The sequence below is a fragment of the Oryza brachyantha genome, unplaced genomic scaffold, assembly GCF_000231095.2.
Source record: "Oryza brachyantha unplaced genomic scaffold, ObraRS2 ChrUN-Ctg46, whole genome shotgun sequence".
In the NCBI taxonomy this organism is placed as follows: Eukaryota; Viridiplantae; Streptophyta; class Magnoliopsida; order Poales; family Poaceae; genus Oryza; species Oryza brachyantha.
This window is the reverse complement of record NW_024427246.1, coordinates 250,653-259,533: the sequence shown is the minus strand read 5'-3', so window position 1 is coordinate 259,533 and position 8,881 is coordinate 250,653.

Genomic DNA, 8,881 nt, shown 5'->3' with positions numbered 1-8,881 from the left:
AATTTCCCTCTTCATACTAACCCACCAAAACTTTTCCTTGAGGTCTTGATACATCTTGGTACTCCCGGGGTGAATAGAGTACTGGGTCTGATGAGCTTCTCGGAGTATCAACTCCTTCAACTCCTTGTTATCTGGTACACACAACCTGTTTCCCATCCAGATTGTTCCATGTTCATCTTCTGAAAAATCTCGAGCTTTACCAACTCGCATATTTTTCTTTAGCTCAGCTATCTCCGGATCATTTGCTTGGGATTGGCGAACTTGATCCACCAAGGTGGGCTGCACTTCTAGGGCTGCCACAAAACCTTCTTCGACTAACCCCAAATTTAGTCGTTCAAACTCCTGTTGTAACTGCTCACAAACTTCTGTTGACACCGTAGCGTTGCAGTAATTTTTCTGGCTCAAGGCATCTGCAACTACATTTGCTTTGCCTGGATGGTAATGGATACTTAGATCATAATCCTTGATCAACTCCAACCATCTTCGCTGACGGAGGTTCAAATCCGGTTGTGTAAAGATATACTTTAAACTCTTATGATCCGTATATACCTCACACTTATTACCAATTTAGTAGTGTCGCCAAATCTTTAGGGCATGCACCACAGCTGCTAGTTCCAAATCATGAGTCGGATAGTTACCCTCATGTGGTCTTAGCTGGCGAGAGGCGTAAGCAACCACCTTTCCTTCTTGCATTAGCACACATCCCAGTCCTGATCTGGATGCGTCACAGTAAACCTGGAAGTCCTTCGTTTGATCCGGCAAAACCAATACGGGTGCCGAAACCAACCTTTGCTTGAGCTCTTCAAAACTCCTATCGCACTCACTGGACCACTTGAACTTCTCTTCCTTTTTCAACAACTGTGTCATTGGCTTGGCTATCTTCGAGAAATTCTCAATGAACCGGCGGTAATAGCCCGCAAGTCCTAAGAAACTCCCGATTTGGGAAACCGTCTTAGGCGGGGTCCACTTGATCACTGACTCCACATTACTGGGGTCCACTGCTACACCTTGGGCATTGATCACATGGCCAAGGAACTTCACTTCGTGCAGCCAAAAATCACACTTGCTGAACTTGGCATACAACTGGTGTTCTCTTAGCTTCTCTAGCACAATCCGCAAATGTTGCTCGTGCTTCTTCTGACTTGGAGTAAATAAGGATGTCATCAATGAAGACAACCACAAACTTATCCAGGTATTCCATGAACACCTTATTCATGAGATTCATGAAGAATGCTGGGGCATTGGTAAGTCCAAACGACATTACCGTACATTCATACAAGCCGTAGCGAGTAGTGAATGCCGTCTTGGGAATATCTTCTTCCCGAATTCTTAACTGATGATACCCTGATCTCAAATCGATCTTGGAGAAAACTTTGGCTCCCTTCAACTGATCAAACAGATCATCAATCCTTGGCAAAGGATACTTATTCTTGATAGTAACATCGTTCAAAGCACGATAGTCCACACACATTCTCTTAGTTTTGTCCTTCTTCTCAACAAAAATAACCGGGGCACCCCAAGGCGAGGTACTCGGTCGGATGTAACCTTTTTGAAGCTGTTCATCCACTTGCTTCTTCACTTCTGCCATCTCATTGGCGGCCATCCTGTAGGGTCTCTTATAGATTGGTGCGGTTCCTGGTACCAAGTCGATACGGAACTCGATCTCTCTTTCTGGCGTCATTGTTGTGAGATCATCTGGAAACACCTCCGGATACTCACGAACCACTGGTATGTCTTCCAACTTCTTCGAATCTTTGACTGTTTCTGAGGGTTGCTCTTCAGCTTCCATCTGATTCAAACAAATCCTGATTGACACTGACTCCGGCGACTGATAAGTCACCACTTCACCTTCTTCACTGGTCAAGGTGATTGTACGCTTGGCACAATCAATCACTCCTTGATGCTTGGTAAGCCAGTCCATTCCCAAAATGACATCTAGGTCTTTAGATTCGAGACGGATGAGATTATCTAGAAAGGGTGTCCCTTGGATTTCTACGGGCACGTCAGGGCTATAAAGGTCCGAAAACATACTATGCCCTGGAGTACTAACCCGCATCTGGTTTCTTAACTTTTCCCTTCTTAACCCAAGCAATCCCACAAACTTTCTTGAAATAAAAGAGTGTGTAGCACCAGAATCAAAAAGTACTGTAGCAGGTACGGAGTTGACAGGAAACGTACCCAGTATTACTTCTGGCACAGCCTGTGCTTCTTCGGCGGTGACATGATTCACACGAGCTTGCACGAATCTCTGCCCGCTGCGCTTCGGCTTCGGGCACTTGTCGGCAAAGTGACCTGGGCCGCCACAGTTGTAGCACACCCCAGGCTTTGCACCTGCATCCTTCCTGACTGGAGGAGGTTGAGCTGTCGGCGGAGGAGCATTCTGTTGCCGGGGAGCTGGTGCAGGGGGAGCGCGTTGAGGTGGAGCACGCTAGGATGAACCACTGGAAAAGTTGCTGGGGTTGTATGGACGATGTTGGCGGACAATGAAGGTTGATTGCCCGTGTTGCTGATTCTGAGGATAGGGGCCGAGGTGGAATCGGGGCTTCTGAGGAGGCGGCTGGTTAGACCTGAACTGGGAAGCCTTCCTCTTCCTATCCATCTGGAGGTGCTGGTCCTCCTGACGGATGGCTTTATCCACTAGCTTCTCAAAGTCAGCATAGTCGCCCGAAAGCAACTGCTTCTTCAGCTCATCATCCAAACCTCCAAGGAATTTTTCTTGCCTATCGGCGTCAGTGCGGACATCCTCGGGAGCATATCGCGCTAGGCGATTGAACTCATGAAGGTACTCTATCGCCGTCTTGGTACCTTGCTGCAAAGCGTGGAACTCACGCTTCTTCTGTGTGACTATCCCATCAGGGATATGGACAGTGTTGTGGTATTTTACAACTGTTATTTTACTTATGCTTTACTGTATTCAATTACCTTTGTTCTTTTAATCTCTGTTATTTGTTTAACTACTGCTTTTTTGCAACTAACCTTAGCCTGCCCTCGTTAATCCCTATGCATCATATACTTTCTCCTTTTCCGTGTCACTTGTTGAGTACGGTGGTTTGTACTCAGCCTTGCTTAACTTTCCCCACCAGAGCTAGAAGCTGAGTCCGATGGAGGTGCCTCTCAGGAGTGAGTTGTTCCGCCGTCGAAGCGTTGCCTGTGGACTGGAGCCGTATCCGCTGGAGCTAGTCTACCTTTTTCTTTCCGCTGCATTTTCGCTAGAATAAGTGTAATTTTCAGTTGTTTCTAAGAACGATGGTTACGTAATCAACATTGTCTTTTTGTGTACCCTGGCTGGTCCTGGACAGGGATTTAATACACAATTAAGTTCAGGAATTCGTGTGAGGAATTTCTGGGCGTGACACGGCGGCGCACGCGGCGCAGCCGGGCAAAGCGGCGGCGACGGACTGGCGCGGCGATGATGACCGGGCGACGAGCGCGGGCGCGGACGGGCGCGGGTGGCGGCGGCTTGACGACGGTGTCGCGACGGCGACGACGACAGCAGCGGGCGGCGGCGACGACGAGTTCCGCACACGTCCGGCCACGGCGTGCAGCTCGGTGGCGGTCGGCCGAGAAGGAAAAGAGAGAGGGGAGGAGGAAGGAGACGCTCACCGGCGGCGGCGACCGTGCGGGTGAGTCGGCGAGGTCGAGGCGGAGGTGGTGACGCGGGTAGGCGCAGTCGATCGGCGATGGCCGCGGAGATCGATCGGCGACGGTGAGGAGGTCGGGCGCGGCGGCGACCGGGTGGCGAGAGAATGCGCGGCACTGGGATGCCCGCCTGTGACGATCGGGGTGGCAGCAAGTCGGTCACGGTGAGGCGGAGGTGATGACGCGGCTGGACGGCGGCGAAGGGCGTCCGGCAGCGAGATCGAACGGCAGTGACGACGGGGCAGCGCGGCGGTGGCTCGGGCGGAGAGGAAAAAGGTGAGCGGCGGCGTGGCGGCGGTCGAGATTTATAGTGCGGGGAGGCCGGCTAGGGCGGGGCGGTGGTTGGAGACCGAGTCGGGCGGCGGCGAGGACTCGGCGGCGGCGGCGGTTGCAACGCGGCGGCGGCGCGGCGCGGGCTCGGATTCAGCCGGCGCGGGCGCGCGAGCTGGCGAGGGCTCGGTCACTGACATTTGGGCCCCGCCTGTCAGTGGCGCGAGGGAGGAGGGTGGCGGCAACGGACTTCGCTGGCGCAGCGCGAGCGAGCTGGGCCAGCTGCCAGCGGCCCAAGCAGAGGGGAGGCGCGCGCGGGCGAGCGAGGCTGGCTCGGCTGGGCCGGCCTAGAGGGAGAGGTGGGCCGGCTCGGCTGGGCCGGCCCGGGAAGGAGGAGAGGAAAAAGAGAAAAGGAAAAAGAAAAGGAAAGGGAGGAAAATTGGACTTCGGCCCAATTTGAGAAGGAAGGGAAAAAGAAAGGAAAAAGGAGGGAAAAAGAAAAGCCCCACTTTTGCCGAGTTTTAAATTAATTTGTTTGGCCAAATTTTATACTTCTGCAATTTGAGTTTAAATCCTGCTAATTGATTTGCGAACCTTGATTTAATTAAATTAATTTTTTTAGAGGGATTTTTCCTGAGTTCATTAAGCCAATTGTTATTTACGGATTTCTTTTACGATTTTAGGCTTAGGACAAAACTCCGGGTGTGACAAAGACTCTCAGGGGTGAGCTGGTCTACCGTCGAAGCTTTGCCTGTGGATTGGAGCCGTACCCGCTGGAGCTAGTCTACCTTTCTTTCCGCTGCATTTTCGTTAGATTAAGTGTTATTTTCTGTTGTTTCTACGAACGATGGTTATGTAATCAACATTGTCTTTTTGTGTACCCTAGCTGGTCCTGGACAGGGATTTTAATACACAATTAAGTTCAGAAATTCGTGTGAGGAATTTCTGGGCGTGACAGGCCTCGGCCTGTCTTCGGGTCCTATGTCTATCTCTACTAGCTTATCGGCCGACATAAACCCTTGACCAAATTTTCCGTCTAAGTCGTTGACTGCCCCGGTCAGGGTGTTTACTAGGACTCGTGATCGCGATCGGCTGGATCCCAGTGTCCGATACGCTCAGGAATTCCCCCGACCAGGGTTTTCCAGAGATAGACTCGTAGCCTTTCGATTCCCATGTGGGGAGGTCGGTTGTGGCTACGTTAACCGACTGGTCGGCTGCGACCACTTCCACCTGGTCTCCATGCCATTGTATCAGACTTTGATGCATGGTGGATGGGATGTAGGAGTTGGCGTGGATCCAATCCCTTCCAAGGAGCAGGCTCTAAGACCCCTTGTCGTCGATGACAAAGAAGGTAGTCTGCAGCGTTTTGCTTCTGACTATGAGTTCAATGTTGAGGCACCCCTTAGCTTCTGACGAGTTGCCCCCGAAATCTTTTAGCATCATGTTGGTCTTGATGAGATCTTCGGGAGCCTTGCCCAACTTTCTGTAGGTGGAGTACGACATCAGGTTGACCACCGTACCTCCGTCGACCAGCATCTTGGCCATCGGCTTCCCATCGACGTACCCTTGGATGTATAGCGGTCAAAGGTGCCAATGGTCCTTTTCTGCCGGCTTCTCAAAGATGGCCGGTTGTTGTGGTAGTACAAGCTAGGTGGTTGCCTACTGCACCGCGTCATCAAACCAATCGGCCCTATACTCTACCGGGAGTATGACGACCATGTTCATGCTGGCCGCTGGCTTGTGAACTTTTGACTTGACGCGCCACTCTTTACGCGTCCTCTTGGGTGCTGGTGGCTGCTCTTCGTCCTGCTGCTGCTATAGTTCTGTTAACGCCAGATTTTGGCGAATAGTCGTTATTGAGTGAAACACGGTTAAAAGATTGAATCGGATAAGAAGGCTCGAATCAACTGGGACACGAAGCTGGACGCAAAGGGATTGCAGCCGATAGAGTCCAAATCGAACAAGAATGGGAGTCCGATTGGGTCCGTAGCTTGGAGATAGGTTCGGTGTTTAATTGTGAGTCCGTGTAAATTAATTAGGATTTATCTCGAAGTTTGTTTAGGATTCTGTTATTTAATTAGCGTCCGGATAGTGTAAAGTTAGGTAATAGCGGAGTCTTATCCGGTTAGTTGTTTCCCGCGGGCTATAAATATAAGTGCCTGGGGCCCTTGTAAATTATCTTAAGATCAACTCAACTTGGCGCATCGCCTTAAATCTTCGACTTGCTTGAGCTTTTGGCGCGGAGTTTGTCAGCTTCGCAATGTAAGGTCTAGTTTGTCAAAACCCGTTGATCAACTAAGACAGAACTGTCTCGATTAAGTCCGATCTTCTGCCTGGATGATCGGCAGGCTAGGTTCTACTATTATTTTAATCTGTTTTCAGCTTAAGGTAATGGTGGTTCTCGATCAAGTCCTCGTGTGTTCCTCTGTCCAATCTGTTCACATGAGTCGGGTTGATCTGATTCTGTCTCGGTTCGGTTCGATCAATTGGGTTTGGGTTTGCTAATTTCATGTCCGATCAATTGTGAGGGTTTATTGCTGGAGTTCTAGCCAGCATTATCTCAAATAGTCTATTGATTAGTATATTAGCCTCATCGATCTTAATATTCTTGTGGTCATATCGTACTAGATTGCATACTGTCTCGGTTAGGTCTGATCTATGTATGTTTGGTGCGATCTGTCTATAGGAGTATCTCCGATCGGCTGAGGTTAATGACTTAGTCGATGGATTACGCTGCTTTGCTATCTCGTTATTTGCATGCTATAATATTCATCTGACATCATGCGTGGTTATATTTAGATCTGTACTGTCTCGGTTAGATCCGATCTTCTAGGTCTGGATTGGGCACGTATGTTATTGGTGTTTATTGTTTTATGCTAGTAATTAGTGTAGCATTCCAGTTTACGTATTATTCCATGATTTGTCTAATGTCGGCTAATTATTTCGCGTGCGATAAGTACTGGAGCAGTCCGATCGGCTGATTAATCTTCAGGCTGTCTCGGTTAGGTCCGATCTGTTAAAATTAATTTGCTGGGGAGATTATTTAGTGTTTATCTTACCTCTGACCTAGCCGATTGGACATGTTTATCATTATAATCATGAAATTCCTGTAAAGCCGATCGTCTAGTCTATCGGCTAGGGTCCTGGAACTGTATCGACTGTTCGGCCGATAGCGATTTTAGGGTTAACAGTTTTCTATGTTATATCTTGTCAGTTACATGATCAAACTGACTGGCACGCCTAGTATTTCTAAGAATTAGGTCCTGCACTAGAATGGTCTAAGATTGATTCCCAGGCCTACGTGTGTGATCGTTGATTGTTATTTTCAGCGTCAACACATTTTTTGCCACACCCGGTGGGACCGTTAGCTCAAGAACCCAGCTCAGCCGCAAGCCAGCCAAGCGCACGCTAGGACGAGACAACATCAAGGGTTGCAAAGGACGTGAGTGCTGAGAATATTCTCCCTATCACCTGGGAGAGCCTCACTGACGAACAATGGGCCCTGGTGCAGCGCCACATGGACAAGTTCCAGAAGCTATGCCTTGAGTCCTTCAGCATGACTCAGGGTGGCCCAGTGCAGAAATCTCAGCTTCCGTAGCAGAGTTCAGAGCAACGAAAAGGGGGTGACGCAGGAAAAGGCAGTGATCCTTCCCTGGAAAATCAGCCGAATCTATAGGACATGGTAGATTCGGCAGTACACCATGCCCTCATCAACCAATCGGGGGTGCCGGTGAATACTCTGTCGGGATTGATTCGGTAGGTGGCCGACGGAGCTCCTGATGGAGAATCACACCAGAGGGGGCCTAGAAACTTCCCAGATGGGGAAAGGCCTAAGTATCGGCAGTACAAAGATGAAAGAGATCCGAGGGAGGAAGAACCAATACCGCAACATCCCCATGTCCACTTGGAAGAGATACTAGAGAGACCAAGGCAACCCTACCAGGAGAGGACTCCACCAAGGAACGCTCGGCACGCCGATCTGTACTATCGGGATAACCAGCAGTACCAACCACCCCCAGCATGGCTACATCGTCAAGAGCCAATCTACGAGAATCAATTCCGTCAACCTGACCCAGCGCCCAGGGGGCAGTTCGGGGATGAGGATTGGACGGACCACATAGTGGAGGTCATGCAACAGCGCTTCGGCCTAAGGCCGAAAGGACAAACAACCATGTATTAGCGCCCATACCCAGAGTGGTTTGAGAGGGTGCCGTTGCCGCACCGGTACAGGGTACCAGACTTCTCTAAATTCTCGGGACAAGACAACACATCAACTATCAAGCACGTTAGCCGATTCCTAGCCAGTGTGGAGAAGCATCGGCTGAAGACGCCCTCTTAAAGTGCGTTTCTTCCCACTCTCACTATCTTGATCAGCCTTCACTTGGTTCTCGTTTCTACCTCCAAATTCGGTTTGGAACTGGGCCGATCTTGAAAAACTGTTCCACAAATATTTCTTCGCAGGTGTGCAGGAGATGACACTGACCGATCTCACCACAGTCAAACAAAACATAGATGAATTGGTCCATGACTATGTCCAAAGGTTCCGCAACGTGAGAAGCTGATGCTATCGGCTAAACTTAAGCGATCGACAGCTCGCCGAGCTAGCCTTCCAAGGCCTGCTCGGCCAAATCAGGGAAAAATTCTCGGCACAAGAATTCCAGAGTTTAGCCCATCTCGTGCAGCAAGTGTCGGCCCATGAGGTCCAATACCAAGAGGCCAGGAAGGATAAATTCCAACGCCGCATCGCCTACCTAGCTAAATAGTCGTTGGTCTCCGATGTCGAGGAATCTGACATAGGACTGGCAGAGTGGACAAGGAAAAAAAAGCCGGTGAATTGCCCTTGGGTCAAGGGGGCAAAGGAGACAGAGAAGTTTGACTTCGACGTCAACAAGACCGACAAAATCTTTGACCTCCTACTACAAGAAAAGCACATTCACCTACCAGCGGGACATGTCATACCATCGGCTGAAGA